Source organism: Oryza sativa, chromosome 8 (genome assembly GCF_034140825.1).
Source record: "Oryza sativa Japonica Group chromosome 8, ASM3414082v1".
Lineage (NCBI taxonomy): Eukaryota > Viridiplantae > Streptophyta > Magnoliopsida > Poales > Poaceae > Oryza > Oryza sativa.
Genome location: NC_089042.1, coordinates 6,401,993 through 6,418,166, shown reverse-complemented (window position 1 = coordinate 6,418,166; position 16,174 = coordinate 6,401,993). Strand labels below are relative to the sequence as shown.

The 16,174-nt window shown below is 45.2% G+C and overlaps 1 non-coding gene across 1 annotated transcript; it reads right to left on the bottom strand.

The window, feature by feature from the left end:
• Positions 1 to 5,378: 5,378 nt before the first annotated feature.
• On the bottom strand, positions 5,379 to 8,530 carry LOC9269516 (uncharacterized). Its single transcript, XR_010734488.1, has 5 exons — positions 8,400 to 8,530; positions 8,065 to 8,313; positions 7,875 to 7,974; positions 6,440 to 6,505; positions 5,379 to 5,651 (listed from the first exon to the last, which is right to left on the bottom strand). It is a non-coding gene; the product is annotated as an uncharacterized protein (transcript).
• Between the last annotated feature and the right edge of the window lie 7,644 nt (positions 8,531 to 16,174).

The window sequence follows — 16,174 nt, the reverse complement described above, 5'->3', positions numbered from 1 at the left end:
TTTAGGAAATTCATCATGAAATTGCTGAAACTGTCCGTCTTTCGGGGTAGACCTTGACCTCCTTGTGGGTTTGGTCCGTACTTGATCTTCCCCATGGAGCAATGCTCCATCCTTGATCTCCTTATGGACGATACCCGTTGTTGCTCTCGTGAGCATGAGTCCTTACGGGTTTTCGGATGATCCATCCCAGTGTGACTGGCATTGCCACGGACCTCACATGTCATGTGAGTCCAGGGCCTTAACAGCACCCTGCTTGGCGTCCTTCTCATTGTTGTCCAGTCTCTTAATAAGAAGATCCAACTGAGTGGCCAGCATTTCCGTCCTCTTGACGGTGTGCATACCGTATTGACGGATTCGGAGTCGTTCCTCGCTCCAACCCATATTTGAGACCATCTTCTCAATCAGCTCGGTGGTACCTCTGACCGTCTTTAAGAAGAATGTCTTTCCAATAGCAGTGTCTAGGTGATCCCAAGATGAGGGGGTTAATCCATTGAAAAAACTCTACAGGATGAGCCACTCGTCCATCCCATGATGAGGATGGGCGGTGACATATTCCTGCAGCCTTTCCCAAGCTTCAGGAGTTGTTTCATCCTTCGGCTGCTGAAAGCTGGATATTCTTCCACGAAGAGCGTTGGTCTTACCCATCGGGAAGAATTTTGAGAGGAATGTCGTTGAGCAATTATTCCGGATATTCACAATTGCACAGTTGGCGTAGAACCACTGTTTCGCTTTCCCGAGGAGGGAGAACAGGAACAGTCGGAGCCTGATAGTGTCTGGAGTGACTCCGTGCTACAGATTTTCAGCAATTCCTGCATATGAGCACTTGCATCCTCGTTAGGATTGCCACAGAACCGGTAAACCTGCGCCATCGTGATTAGGCTGGTCTTCAAAGTTACCATCTCCCATGCTGACTTAGGGTCCAACGGGCACATTGTCGGCGGAGGGAGCTGCGAACTTGCGGAGGATCTTCCCAGCCATATCGTTAAACTCTAGTGGCACGAAAATGGATGGTCTGGTTGCTGATAGAGTAACTTGAGGAGGGACAACACGGGGTCGAGGCTCGCTCCACAAGTGACTCAAGATTGAAATTGGTTGGCAGATCAGAACTAGTCTTGTACTACCCTGTTTTCACATAAAAGAGAAAACATACAAGGTTTGCCTACATAGGATAGTGATTATACAGAGGTAAATATAAAATTATTAGCAAGTAGTAAACTCTGAATGATTTATCTTCCCCGACAACAGCGCTAGAAATGCTTGTTGGTATTTCTTAGCGACAGTACTGGAAATATAATTCTCAGCAATAGCACTAGAAATAATCCCGGTATACTATGGTTACAGATATGATCCGCAAGCGCACGAATGTACCATTGTAGCATTTCACCCGGAAGTATTCTAAGGTATCGTATTTAATCCCAATGGAAGATATGATAAGAGAGAATTATACTAATAATTTATATATTAGTTGTGTACATCAAGGTCTATATAGGGGTTAAAATAATCCAAGAGTAGAGTAACACACAGCAAAAGACCTAGCATTCTTAATAATCATCAAGTATCACATTATTCACATTAGTGAGTAGTGTGGGACTAATCACGAAAAACATTGCTCAACCCGCCCATAACCGCGGGCACGGCTATTCGAATAATTTTACTCTGGACAGAGATGTACCACCGTACCCACCATGTGCGTCAATACCATCATGGTACCTAGGAAAGGAGCTGTGACAATACACCCCATACAACACAACTCACCACAGCGCACCGTTCCTGGATCGTAGTCACCCCTTTATAAAACAAGGCATGGACTCCTCAGTGACCCCCGTGGGCTTATCTCCACCACTTCTCAGTCTCTTGCCCCGTAATAAACTATGCTATACAAAAGGTAAAGCTGTTGCCCACGCTGGCTTGTGGTTGGCATGGTTAATGTTTCACAACAGTAGCTCGCGAACCGGTCCTTAATTGTCATGAGCACGACCACCAAAACCATGTGCTCACAACCCACCATTAATCAAGTTTTAATTGGCAATTAATTAATTAACCAAACACGATTGACCACCGTGTGCAAACATTAAATAGCAATCATTAAGTAATAATGAAGCATTAGTTATCCCCAATAGTTAACTAATACTTCTAAGCATGGCTAAGCAATTATATCTAATATCTAGCTGAACCAATATATAAGGCCCAAGCTAGTCAAATTATAACACAGGAAAATAAATCTTCGGCCATAATATAGGGAAAAGGCTCACCACCCAATGACATTCGAAAATAAATGCATATTTGAAATAAAAAGAGAATTTAATTATATGTTCAACATGCTCAAAGGATTGTGTTTAGTATCTGTGTGACTTGCCTTGCAATAATTTCAATTAGTCTTCTGGATCACTTCCGATGCACTCATGATCCTTCCAAACGACGAAAACGACAAACTAATACGCAAAACGAGGAAAAAAACTAAGGAACTCCAAATAAACAGTACGTAAAAAGTAAATAAACATGTAGACCATGATTTTAGATGAATTATGAGACTTGAACGGCCTCATTCTGACTTCCAATGGATTAATTATGAATTTTACAAGATTTAATACAATTAAAACCTATTTAAAAGGATTAAACAGATTAACAACACAATTTATAAGTAATTTTAATATAGATCTCTATTTTATACAAATTTAGCAACTTGAAACACATTAATCCGAGTTATAATGAATTAGATATGATTTTTCTAAGTTTAATATGATTTTTGCCTAATACAGAAAAGACTTTACTAATTTATTAATGTATTAAATAAAAGGAAAAAGAGGATGAAGGACGGTGGCTCGGGAAACGAAGTTCGCCAGCGATCTAGGGCATAAGGGCGCGAACGGAGGGCACTAATGCGAAAAGTACAACGCGGCGAACTCACCGGTGGCTAGAACGGCCGAGATTGACGACGAACGGCGACGGCGGCGAGGTTTTGGCGGCGGCGGCCTTCGGGTAGTCGGCGGCGATGGTGCTCCGGCGGGTTGCGGCACAAACGGAGGGCGGGACGATGTCGGCGACGGTCACGCGAACCCGTGGACGTGAACCCCGTGCGACTGCGGCGACCGAGGCTACGGCGGCGCTCAGCTGAAGCAGCTCCGGCGGCGGCGGCGCAAAAGACGACGCGGGAACGGCGCTAGAGGGGGCGGCGGGCGAAGGTGGAGGTGATGAGGGGTAGAGGAGTCCCAGGGGGTCCTTTTATATGGGTCAAGAGGCACCGGGGAGGGCTATGGCAAGCCGGCGGCGACATGGAAGGATTAGCGTTTGATTAGGAAAGAGAAATTCGAATCCGATTTGATTTGATTAATCCATGCAAAATTGGACTCCAAATCTTGGGGAATGGAAGGAGGAGGATATGGGAAATATTTCCCCTCAACCAATTTTTGAAACAAAGCACGGGAGAGATCGGATTTGGCGAGGGGGCGGCGGCTGCTCGAGCTCGGCTGGGCGGCTGGAGGTTGAAGAAGGCACTGTAGCGATAGGGAGTCACACTAGACTTTTTCTGCGGTTTCCTTCACTAGGCCCGATTGAAGAAGGGACGCGAATCAGACTACGACAGAGAGAGGGAGAGGGCTGCTGGATCGGCAGGGCTGAAGGAGAGAGATCGGCCAGATTCAGCCCAAGGCATAGAAGAGGATTTTGATTTTTTTTTTCAATTTAAATAAATACTGAAATGATCTTTCATTTATTAACTATACTTCCAACGCTCACATAATTCCAAGAAAAATCCTGAAAATAATTGGACACTCAAAGTATTCAACAAAATTATAATCAGACCATTTAATGATTAAAATTAGGATTTAGTATTTATATAATTGCTAAAATGCTCTTTGTATTATTAAAATTAGGATTTGAGCTCCGAAAAATACGAGAAAATTCCAGAGAGTATAATTAATCGTAGAGAATTTAATAAAAATTAAATCTAGCCATTCTTAACATTTAGGAAATTTTATTTCCCACATTTAACTTTACTTGTAAATTAATGAATATTTAATATAAATTGTAGAAATAATTTATTAAATAATTTATAAATCCTGAAACGAAAATCAGGGTGTGTGTTGATGCGAAAAACACACACCGGCCTGAGATATGCTTAACTCTAGTGCAGGTCCAAATCTTGGTTTCGAGTTCGAGGGTATGCCAGTTGGTTTGATCCTGCAACGAACAAGAAATAAAGAAACACATTTAAATCCATAAACGATAGCCGATCGGGCAGTCACCGATGACATATCAATTGTAACTTAGCCGATGTAACGTGAATTAGATCAGCAATGAAATATAAGGTAAAAGGAAGGTTAGACCTAGTCGATCGGCTATAGATATCAACAGTATATAATATATACCTCAAGATATATTTAAACTAAGTGATTGGGATAGATCGGACAGCTTGCCGAGATAGTATAAATCACTTATGTTTAAAAGTAACTTGAATCAGATATTATATATGTTCATAGCATAGCCGGTGTTTTAGATCTAACATGTATTGGCTAATACTCCGATACCACTTTATACTAAGATAACAATATAAACAAAATATATTAAATAGAGATCAATCAAGTGTTAAGATGACTTAACAGATCAATAACAAGCTTAATATATTTAATTACAGTGATATCTTAATATAAAGGGCATATTTAGCATATCAAGTAAACATAAAATAAGGTAAGATCGGCTGAAACCCCGATACTACCCTAATCGGCAACCAATTAACAGGCTAGAAATTATAATTCTAAACACGACTTAAACACGACTTAATAGATCAAACTTAACTGATACAACATTAAGTATAAAAAGAAGAACAATATCTAGACAATCAAGTCATTGGATGATTCATAGAGTGGTGGATATGCTATATAATCTAAGTCAACATTGAGATCTAGCTTAATCGGCCGCCTTCCAGTGATAGATGTTAGCCGATTTGAGGTTAGATAGCAATATTGATCTAGATTATATAGAATATATGATAACTTGACGATTCACATAAACAAGATTTGTGGACATCCCTAGTATTATACCATCCAGTGTCCAACGCGACCACCACATACTATTGGAGAAGTGGGATCTATACACGCATAAATAGCCACTCATCCTCAATGTGTCCATTATCACAGTTGACACCTTCTACTATAATAACCGGAATGCCGAGTAGTGACTGCGAGAGATAACCATAAGATAGCTTGCCAGTCCACTCCGTCATATGCTCGTCAAACCATATGAAGGCGGCGACCAAAAACATACCCCAGTAACTCGATCCAAAAGCGCTATCCCCAAGTATCTCAAGCGATCAAAACCTGTTACTCATGCTTAGCTAGTCCCCAGGAATGCGACTAGCCTCACACTTTCATCGCAAGCCATTAGTAAACATAGCAAGTACCATAATAGGGTTTAAGTGCAGCAAGATACATGACACATAATAGGGTCCGAGGTCCCAACATACAACACATAAATATAGCAGCGAAAGTCTCAAATAGAGTTCATAAGCAAAAGATAAAACCGGTGGTGCCACAACCCCACTAGGGCAAACCAACCGGGCAAGAGCCAAACTGCAAGAGATCACTCATCGCCCTCGCCGCCCTCGGCAGAGCAATGACCACACAAGAAGCATAACTCATAACCGGTATCCTCACCTGAAACAGCGGCGCCGGGTTAAGTACAAGATTGTACTCGCAAGTCTTACCCAAAATTAAATATACATAAGGGAGAGAGAAGTATGCAAGCTTTCTAGCCAACAGTGGGTCTCTAGGTTCAACATTTGCATAAAGCTAATTTTATTGAGCAATTAATGAGTAAAATAAGTAAGGACAAGTAAATCTAGCATCATTTTTATTTATGGACAGCAAGTATATAATTCTGAGATGTATAAGCAAATGAGCCCAAACGGCGCTCTCATTATCAACCATGGACTACCAAAGTCCATACCAACATGGCACAACATGGCAACACCACCATCAAATAGAATCCCATCCATAATAATCCATATTTGGTGCTAACATAACTGACTAACACATCAAGCATTGTCCATAACCGAGGACGCGGCTATTCAAATAGATTATACTCTGATTAGAGGTGTACAACTGGACCCACATGAAATGAACAAAGATCAAATGCTACACACCCCGTCGAGTGTGGTACACAAGTGATTCAAGCTCATTACATGCCCATTCTTAGCCCCACCCCAACCACCTATAACATGCTGGGGTTCCCGACGACTTAGTCACGTGCGTGCATGATGTGACCAGTGGCAGTAGGGTATAAGGACAGCAATATCACAAGAACTAAATGCATAAATAGGTTCTACCCATACACCATAAACCGATAATATTAATATCTAGGCAATGCATGCATATATATACGTATAGATTGCAACCAAATCATTTTTAGAGAAAGTATAGGTTCTATATGCTTAGGTGCTTGCCTTGCTGCTGAGGGTAGTCACTATCATCCTCTGGATATGGCTCGTTACTCTCCAGAATCTCCGAATCTATCGAAAAGAAGCAATATACGAATAAGAGCCAAGTAAACATGCACATGCAAAATGATCAATAAACTATGAAATAAATACAGTGGGTAGATCATATTTTAACTTGAATTTAGGTGAAAGAATCAACAGATTATCACTTATGGTTTGGGAGATATGAAAATGATAAGCTCTCAGTACTGAACATGGCAGTTCTGTAAATATTAATATTTCCTTTAGTACTCCCTCCGTTTCGAAATGTTTGACACCGTTGACTTTTTAACACATGTTTGACCGTTCGTCTTATTCAAAAAAATTTAAGTAATTATTAATTCTTTTCCTATCATTTGATTCATTGTTAAATATATTTTTATATAGGCATATAATTTTACATATTACACAAAAGTTTTTAATAAGACGTACGGTCAAACATATACTTAAAAAGTCAACGGTGCCAAACATTTCGAAACGGAGGGAGTACATTACAATTAACATGCATTTCAAACCAAGATTTCATAATAATGATTATTTTTAGAGTAAAGTACATCACTCACAGGTCCTAAGAAAAATTATTTCACAACCATAAGTGTTGTCATTATTTATTTATGGATTTTACAAGTTAAATCATAGGAATGCTAAATAAACTTCTAAGCATGATTTAAGAGGTAGTTTTGTCAAGATCTTTTCCACAGAAGTGAAGAGTACCATTTTACAAGTTCAACAAAATTATTTTATATTTTTATCATATTCCAATATTTACTTATGCATTGTCCAAGATCTAGACTACTAAAAGGATACCTAGATCTATTCACAATTTTAGAGGAAAAACCAGTACATAAGTTAGCCATTTTTATTTTACAACATTGTAGATCACGTTTTTATTAATCCATAGAAATTTGGTTCAGCTCAAACGGAGTTCAGATGAATTTTCTACACATTTTTGAAGTTAGTACAATTTCAGCACATGTTGAAAACAGTTTTCCATTAAGAGTCCTCGAACTTCCTGAATATTACAGAGTGGTCAAGGCTACAGTGTTATGTGTCTTGGTCTGTTTTTTGGGAAAAAACCCTCAAGTTTATCTAATTCACCGATGAGGTCCCTGGCTCGAGCTCACGGGGAGGCAGCCATGGCTGGGCTCAGTCTAGAGCTTGCCGACGGCGAACGGAGGCTCGGATGGGGTCGAGTTCAACAGAGAAACTGTAGAGGAGGACCATGCGAACACGTAGGTGTCCGCGCTGATGAACAAGCTACAGCTACAGCGGTGGTCTGTAGCTCGCGAAAAACAAGCTACAGCGGCGGTGGTTCTTGGTATGTGCATGCGTGTCGAGCTACAGCTCTGAATGGGCTATATGGGTGCATGCATGGGGTGTTCAGGGGTATGCAGTGTCTCACCGTGCAGCTGAAAGGGGTCGGAGAGGTCCAGGAAGCATCGACGGCGTTGGAGATGCCCGGCAACACAATGAACACGATGAGGACCCGAGAACGACTAGATCTGGCCATAAAAACCCCAAATAAACGCTTGAATGAGCTAGAACATTGCATGCAGAGTCTTTTTGGCCAAGGTAAAGGATCTGGAGCTCACCGGACAGGGAGGAACAAAGCCAACGTGTCTAGATCGGGGCTGAGGAAAGAAGGCGAGCGTTCTCCACGCCTGGAGCTCGGCTTGGGCTGATTCTTGACGGTGTTACATCTGGGAGGAAGATGAATTAGAATGAGCAGCACCACCCTGTATCTCGGCCTGGAACGTCGGGAACACTGGAAGCTTGGGTGACGCGACGACACCGGCCGCGCTCCGGGGCTCCAAAAAGAGATGTGCGTTCCCAGAGATTCACTGCATGAAAATCGATGAAATTTTGAGGGGAGTTAGGGCATGCATAGGAGAGCAGGGAACGAGGGTTGGACGGCGAAGAAGACGACCAGAAACACGGCGGCGACGACGAAGTTCTCTCGGCCAGCAAGGAGGAAGAAGGAAGATGGGGGCGAAATGAGGTGCTCTCACCTTGCGTTTATTTCTCTGGAAGGGAGTGGGAGGAGTGGAGAAAGTGGCCAGAAGCTTAGAGGAGAAGGGAGAGTAAAGAGAGAGGTGTCACACTTGTCTCTCTCCCTTGCATGGCCAAAACGTGGCATGGCTATTCTTCTGCTTGTCCCCTGAGTATGAGAGGGTTGGGCCACTGCCATGTGGGCCAGGGACTGCTGGTGGGATCCACATGTCAAAGAGAGAGGGGTTGGAGAGGAAGAGACAAGAAGAAAAGACAAAACTAAGATTTATTCCCTCTTCTCACTCATGACCTGCTAATTCGAATTGCTTAGGAGGGGATTCAAATTTTGGCCTCTGGTCCAGAGATGGGTCTTGGAACATGCTTTCTAATCCAATTGGTTTCACTAAAAAATGTTGAGTTAAATAATTCTAGTGAAAAAGTGAATTCAGTTAATCTGAAAGTTAGTTTGAATTTTTAGGAGGTCTAAAAAGAGAGGAAAAATTCCACAAAATTTATATTTGTTGGTGATAAATAAACTAGTATTTGAATAAATTATTAAACATGTACACTTCTGTTCAAGTTATTGTTCAAATAGAAGTGGTTTCAATTTTACCGATTAGAGTTAATTTTGTTATCGCATATGATCAAATTGCAATATAGTAAATATGCAATCTAAAAGACAACAAATGCACTTCTAAATACCTGGTTATGAGCTAGGGCTATTACAAGATTAGAGTATCATGAAGATAGAACCACTAATCCCGAGAACACAAACCGCCATAACAAGTTTTACCTTGTCGTCGGAGATCAAACTGATGCAGCCCAACTCGAAAGCAAGAACTCATCGAAAGTAAACGAAAGTGAAAGGTTGGCGATGCGTCGAAAGTGTTATTGAACTGATTGTTACTTTGTTACACTGGTTTTGGGCTACTTTTATACCCAAAATACATGATATGCCCTTGTCGGACACGACTCCTAACTCTATTACAACTTAGGAAACAAACAAGTCCTTAAGGTGGACTCTTACCGACTCAAAGTACAAGAAAATTATATAAAATATCCTAATTAATAGATACAAATTACCTTCTTAGGACTCAATCCGTGCGTGGCAATTGATATGAAGCATATCAACCCAATCCGACAATGTTTCTATCGCCATATTGTCGGAATCGACTTCATCGGCTACCCTGTCCGACTTAAACTCTACCAATGTAGATTGTAGCCGATTCGGACCCCAGCCGATGTGTACTCTATTTCCGAAACTGTTAATTCCCTTTGATTCTGCTTCGGTTTTATCTCCAATTCCGATACTTGATTTACCAAATTTGGTCGTTAACAGTGTGACATGAGTTGCCTTGGGAGAGTGGATATGCTCCAAGCATCCAAGGAGCATATTCTCCTTAGCTTCATCTCTTTGTGACATGTGTCCAGTGACGGTTTCTTCAGTTTAACCGGTCATAACCGCCTTGGGACAAGGATAACTACCAGCTGATGAAGAATTGGGCTAATTGGGCTAGCTACTGGTTCGGCCGAACCAGGCCGAACCCTGGCCAAGCCCAATCAGCCCACAACTTTGTAGGTGGACTTCTTGTTGATTCCTCAATCCACTGATGTGAATTATTAGGCTTGTTTACTCGTGTGAATTCTGTATTATTAGCCCATCTGTCCACAAGTTTGCTTCTCGATGGCTTCCGATTGATCGTTCGTTTGCTTTCCGTCGATTCTCCTCCATTTATATGTGCTTCTCCTGCATACATGTTAGTAGCATAGTACATAGTGGAAATAGACATTTTAATTGGAATTTATGCATTGCAAGCATAGCTAGTCTTCATTAATTGGGTAATATGGACGGTCGAAATTGTTCGATAACGACTGTCAACAGTGCCTAGTCCTCACTGTAGCCGATATGAATAGAGATGAGCCTGTGCTATCGGCTGCAGCTTATTTCTAGTCCAATACTTTGAATGCTTTTTTATTCAACCAAGGACCAATAACACCAACTCTCCTGGATATAGTCATGATCATGGACTTAGACATCACATCATCGGCTAACCCAGTTAGTATGAATACCAAGGGCAAATTCTCTTACAAAACTAGGAGCATCGGAGGTTGGATTGGCTTCATCACCCAGAACATGGGAACTGGTTCTGTAACCCCTAAGGAACACACAGCCTTTCTAATGATGTGGTTGGAAAAGTTCTTGTTCTGTGGTCCAAGTTGTGGCCCTACTACCAACTGGCAGCACATAGCCAAAGCCCTTGTAGACAAGAAGCAATTCCCCTTGGGCAAATATCTGCTAGGCTCATTGTATCAAACTCTGAATTCTGCATCGGCTAAGATTGCTGTAGATTCTGTCATTGGCACTGGTGGCCCTTGGTGGCTTTTGCAAGTATGGCTCAACCTTCATACCATCAAGGTGGCTAAATGTCACACCCCGAAGTTCTCCTCCCAAGCCTAAATTTAATTTATAAATGACCCTAAGAAAATACCGGTGCAAAGCAAGAGTAAACCCCTTTTAAATCAATGCAAATAATAATCGGAATTGGCATGTGGAATTTTTCTTGAGTTCTAAATGTCGAAATTCACTAACAGGATTTTTAGTGGAATTTTCAGAGCTCTTGAAATAATTTTAACCAATTAAAATGGAGCAAGCAATATTTTAATTCCAGGGAAAATCCTTTTCTCCTTTTTTCTTTTTCTTTTTCCCTCCCTTTTTCGAATGGGTCGCTGGCCCATCCTCTCCTTTCCTCCCCCTCCTCCCTGCTGGGCCGGCCGCAGGCCGAGGCCCAGCCAAGCCGCCCCTCCCTCCTCTCCCGGGGTCGCGACAGGTGGGGCCCACCTGTCGGGTCCTTCCCCAACCTCCCGCCGCTCCCGCCGCGCCACCGCGCCCACGTCTCCGCCTCCTCCGGGCCACGTCGACCACGCCCGCGCGTGCGCCGCGTTCCCCGCGCCCACTCCCCTCTCTCTCCCGTTCGCGCCCGCGCCCGAGATGGCCGGGATTCGATTTTCGAATCCTGCCTCTCTCTCCTCCCCCACTTCCCCCACGTTGGCCGGCGAAATCCCGCCTCTCCCGGCCACGTCCGGCCCCCTCTCTCCCTATTTAAGCTCTGCCGTCGCCCCCTCTCGCTTTTTCCCCATTTCGCCGAACTCTCCCGAGCCTCCCATCGCTCCCGCGCCGTGCAACCTCTTGCCGCCGCTGTTTCCGCTACTCCGGCCGCCGCTAGCCGCCGCTAGGCTCGCCGCCGCACCGCGCCGTCGCCGCCGTCGGGTTCGCGTGGCCGAGATCCACCCCGTCCACCCCTCCTTCGTCGAGGTCCGCCGCCGGAGCGCCATTCCCATCGTGCGACGGTGAGGGTTGCCATGTCCGCCGCCTTCGGCCGACATTCCCGTCTCCTATGGCCCCTCTCTTCCTCTCTTATCTCTTTCCTTTCGTTCTTTAGGTCGTCCCGGTCGCCGTCCGCCGCGTGTCGACTTCCCTCCATCGCTCCTCGTCGCCGGTCGCCGCCGTCCCCTCCGGTGAGGACTCCCTCCCCTTTCCTTTCCTTCCCCGATTCCCCGTGCGTCGCCGCCGCTCGCGCTCGCCGTCGCCTTCGGTCGTTGCCGCCGTCCGCTGCCGCCGCTTTCGCATCGCTTTTGCGCCGTCGCCTCCGCCGCCGGATGCCGTCGCCGGCAACGCGTTCGCGCGCGTGTGCTGTCGCCGCTAGCCCTGGCCGGCCGGTCGGCTTTGATGCCGAGCCGAGCCCGGCGGCCGCCTTTATCGCCGCCCGTCCAATCGGCCTGAGGGCGATCTGGGCCGTCGGTCCCGTGGACCGGCGGTGGACCACCTGCGTGGTCCCGGTCCACGGTGAACCGCCCCCCTGAGCCGCTGACCAGTGGGCCCCGCTTGCCGGCACCACACCCCCCTCCGTGCTGACGTCAGCCCTGGGAATTATTGCGCAATAAATGATTTAAGGTTTTTCTTTTATAGTAATAAACACAGTGATTCTTCTAAAATTCATAACTAATTCATCCGAGCTCCGTTTAAGCCCATTCAAGTCTCAGTAAATCAAGAAAAATGTGTAGAATCCATTAAAAATGGTTTTGTTCCCTGTTTCAGTAGTCTTATAGTCTGTTTGCAATGTTTGCCTTGTATGTCGCTAGATTCCGGTTCCCCCGACGCTTCGGTGTACTTCGAAATAGTCGCCGAGGTTCCTCCAGCAGCAGAGCAAGGCAAGTCATGCTTGTCACTTGAACATGTTGATCCTATATTGCAAATGCTCTATTGTTTTCTTTCAAATATTGCATTGTTTTATAATGTTACTATGGGATGTTTACCTATTGTCATAGCCATGCTATTGTTGTACCATGTCCCTTTGTCAGCTTGGGGTTATAACATGACTAGAGATTGGACTAGGGATTGCTTAGCCATGCTTAGTTCAACTAGTTCACAAATGGGGAAGATCCTATTAATGTTTAGACTGTCGGTTCTAATGGTATTGTTGGATTAGTGCCACCGCTTTGGTGTTGGTTAATTAAAATAAATCACATGGTGGGCTGTGGGTGCATGGTTTTGCTGGTCGCACCCATGGCAGCTAAGGACCGGTTCGCGGGATGCCCTGGAAGAACTTATCGTACTTACTACAAGCCAGCGTGGGCAACGGCTGGGCTTGTAGCGTAGCTTTCCTCTAGCCGACGCATCCAGGCAAGGGTGGGCGTGATGGAGTTTGGATGGGCCCTGCGACGGCCTATGCGGCTTCCGGATTCACCTAGGCACGAGAGGGGACTGCCCGCTGCCTTGCGAGGAGTGGGGGTGAAACCTGAGGTGTGGTGTGCTTGGTTAGAGGGGGTTATGCTAATGGTCCTGTCACGACCTCTTTCCGGTATGTCATGGTGGCATGTCAGCGCACGGAAACGTGTCGTGGGGCTGTGTCTTGTGGGTACAGTTGTACACCTCTGATCAGAGTAAAACTATTCAAATAGCCGTGCCCGCGGTTATGGGCGGTCAACCAGATTCACCGTGATTAGTCTCACCCTAGTGTAATCTTTTGAATTTGGATAGCTTAGGTGGATGGTTGGGCCTGTTGCAACATGGGATAGCGTTGGACAGTGGATAGTTAATATTAATTAATTATTACAACTGTTTAATCTTTCAACTTCTGTTTATAAATGCTCACTTTATGCAAATAAACCACTTTAGCTCTTCTTTGATGATTCCCTGCATCATGCCTCTATTCCAGTATGACTTGCTGAGTACAGTGGGTAGTACTCAGTCTTGCTCTAATTTTTCCCAACCCCAGAGCACGAGTATGTGTCAGATGAAGGTTTCTCCGAGGAGTAGGCTTCGTCCGTGCCGTCGAGGATGCCTGTGGAGTGGTGTTCCCGCTGCAGTTCTAGTCAAGGCTTAGCTCCTGTTGTCTTTCTTTCTTTCCGCTGCATTTATGTAAGACTTTCATGATGTTTGTAAGACGTGGATCTGAATGTCAACATTGTCGTTTGTGTACCCCGGCCGGTCCTGGACGGGGATTTTAATGCACATTCTGCTTGGAATTCTATTCGCGAATTTCTGGGCGTGACACTAAAAGACCAACTTTATCTGAAGCCGATTTCCCATCTATCAATGAGCCAACTGTAGTTGGCGAGGGTAATGAGATCACAAGCCGTCGATGCATGTCTTTTGGAGAAGCAACATCTACCTACAATGGATCAGAGCTGTCGGCTGAACTCTTCTTAAATTGGTATGGCAACTTTTATGATGGATTTCCAAAGGATTCCAAAATTTGGTTTGCTTATGAACATGCTGAAAATTTTGAACTCCCAGCCAATTTCAGATTTGATGAGATCAGCCATGAAAGATTTGAAAAATCCAGAGAAGTATTTACAGCTGCCATATCCCCTTGCATACTTCCTGTCGGCATCCACCAAGACAGAAATATTCAAGTTTCATATGAGTTTTACCATCCGATGAGCACGGCTAGACAACTTGAAATAGGTCAGCTATCAATCGGCTTATATTTCGTGGACAAGATCCAGACCAGGGGAGAAATCACATCAGCCCTCATGATGGATAGACTCCTGAACATCCCAGGGCCCCCACTAGGCAGTATGGATAATATTGTGCTAGCCTTGATGAGGAGTTCAACTTTTAACCGATGGTGGGCAGAGTGGAAAAAACATCTTTTTCACCAATCAGCTTCCATATACCTGACTAACATGTTCTGAGAGATGGTTCCGCAAGTAAGTATTCTTCCTTTTGTCAAATTCTTTATTGCTAACCGATATCTCTTGATATTTGGCCACTTCAATTGTTTGCAGACCACGGAATCTTCACCTCCTCATACTAGCCAAAGTGGAGAAACCATCTGCTATGTCGTTATTCCAATTTTAAGCTCATTCAACCTAAGTCATTTTGTGATTTAGAAGTATCTTCTTTAAAATTCAATGAAGAATACAATTCTTAGTAATTAAATCCGATTATTTACCGCGAATTAATTACTTATAGAGATTACCCAAAATAATCTATAATTATATAAAATTTTGCAATTCTACAACTAAAAGAAATCTACAACTAACCCCAATTATTTTAATTTTCTAAACCTCCTTAATCTCTCCCTAATTTCAATTTACCTTTCCTTTTTCTTTTTTCTCTCTTCATTTCTTTCTTTTTCTCTCTTTTTCTCTCTCTCCCGGCTTCTTCTTCCCTCTCGGCCCTCTGCCTACCCGGGCGGCGACGACGACCGAACAAGGGGAGGGGGCGGCGGCTTACCGACGACGGCGGCGGCGACGGCGGCGCAAGGCGGGGTGACACATGGCGCGGCGGCACGAAGGGCGGCGGCGCGGTGGAGAGGAAGAGAGGAGAAAAGAGGGGAAAAGGGGCTGGGGTGGTGTGGGATGGAAGGGCGACCGGGGGGGAGGGTTATAGCGCGCGGGGAGGGGCGGCCGGCTTAATGGCGACGCGACGGCGCGGCACGTGGGGCTCGAGACGACGGCGACGGGCGAGCGGCGCGTGACGTGACAGGCGGGGCGACTCGACGCGCGCGGCGGCAAGGGGCTCGGCGCGATGGGACGGGCGGCGCGGCAGTGGCGCAGGGCGACAGCGACGAGACGGCCGCGCGGCGGGGCGCAGGCGCGAAGGCGACGGGCGGCGATGCGACGGCGCGCGGCGCGCGGGACGCGAGGTGGCGGGCGCGCGGCGCGAGGCGTGACGGCGACGGGCGCGCGGCGATGGGACGTCGACGGCGATGGACAGCGAAGGCGGCTCGGGGCGCGAGGCCGGCTAGGGCGGCGCAGCAACGATGGCGACGGCGCGCGGCGCGGCAGCGGCGATGGGACACGACGGCGATGGCGCGCGGCGTAGCAGCGGCGACGGGACGCGACGGCGACGGGGGCGTGGCGCTCGGGGCGGCTAGGCGCACACGGCAGAGGAGGGGGCAGGGCTAGGGAACCTCATCGAGCACCTACTGCACAATGAACAGTGCTAGTCCTATTTATCCCTAATTTAGCCTATTTCCTATATAAATTTCATTCTATAAATCCTAATTTTTGCACAAATGGAGTTTACTCAATATTTGTGCTATTTTAACCAAAAGATTCACCCTAGATTAATTTTACCCATATTTTATTTTTATATAATTTATTTGAATTTTTAATTAGGGCCAATTCTTATTCCATCGCACTTAAATTTAATTGTTACCAATATGGTTGCGATAATATTTTATTTATTTCTATCCTCACCTA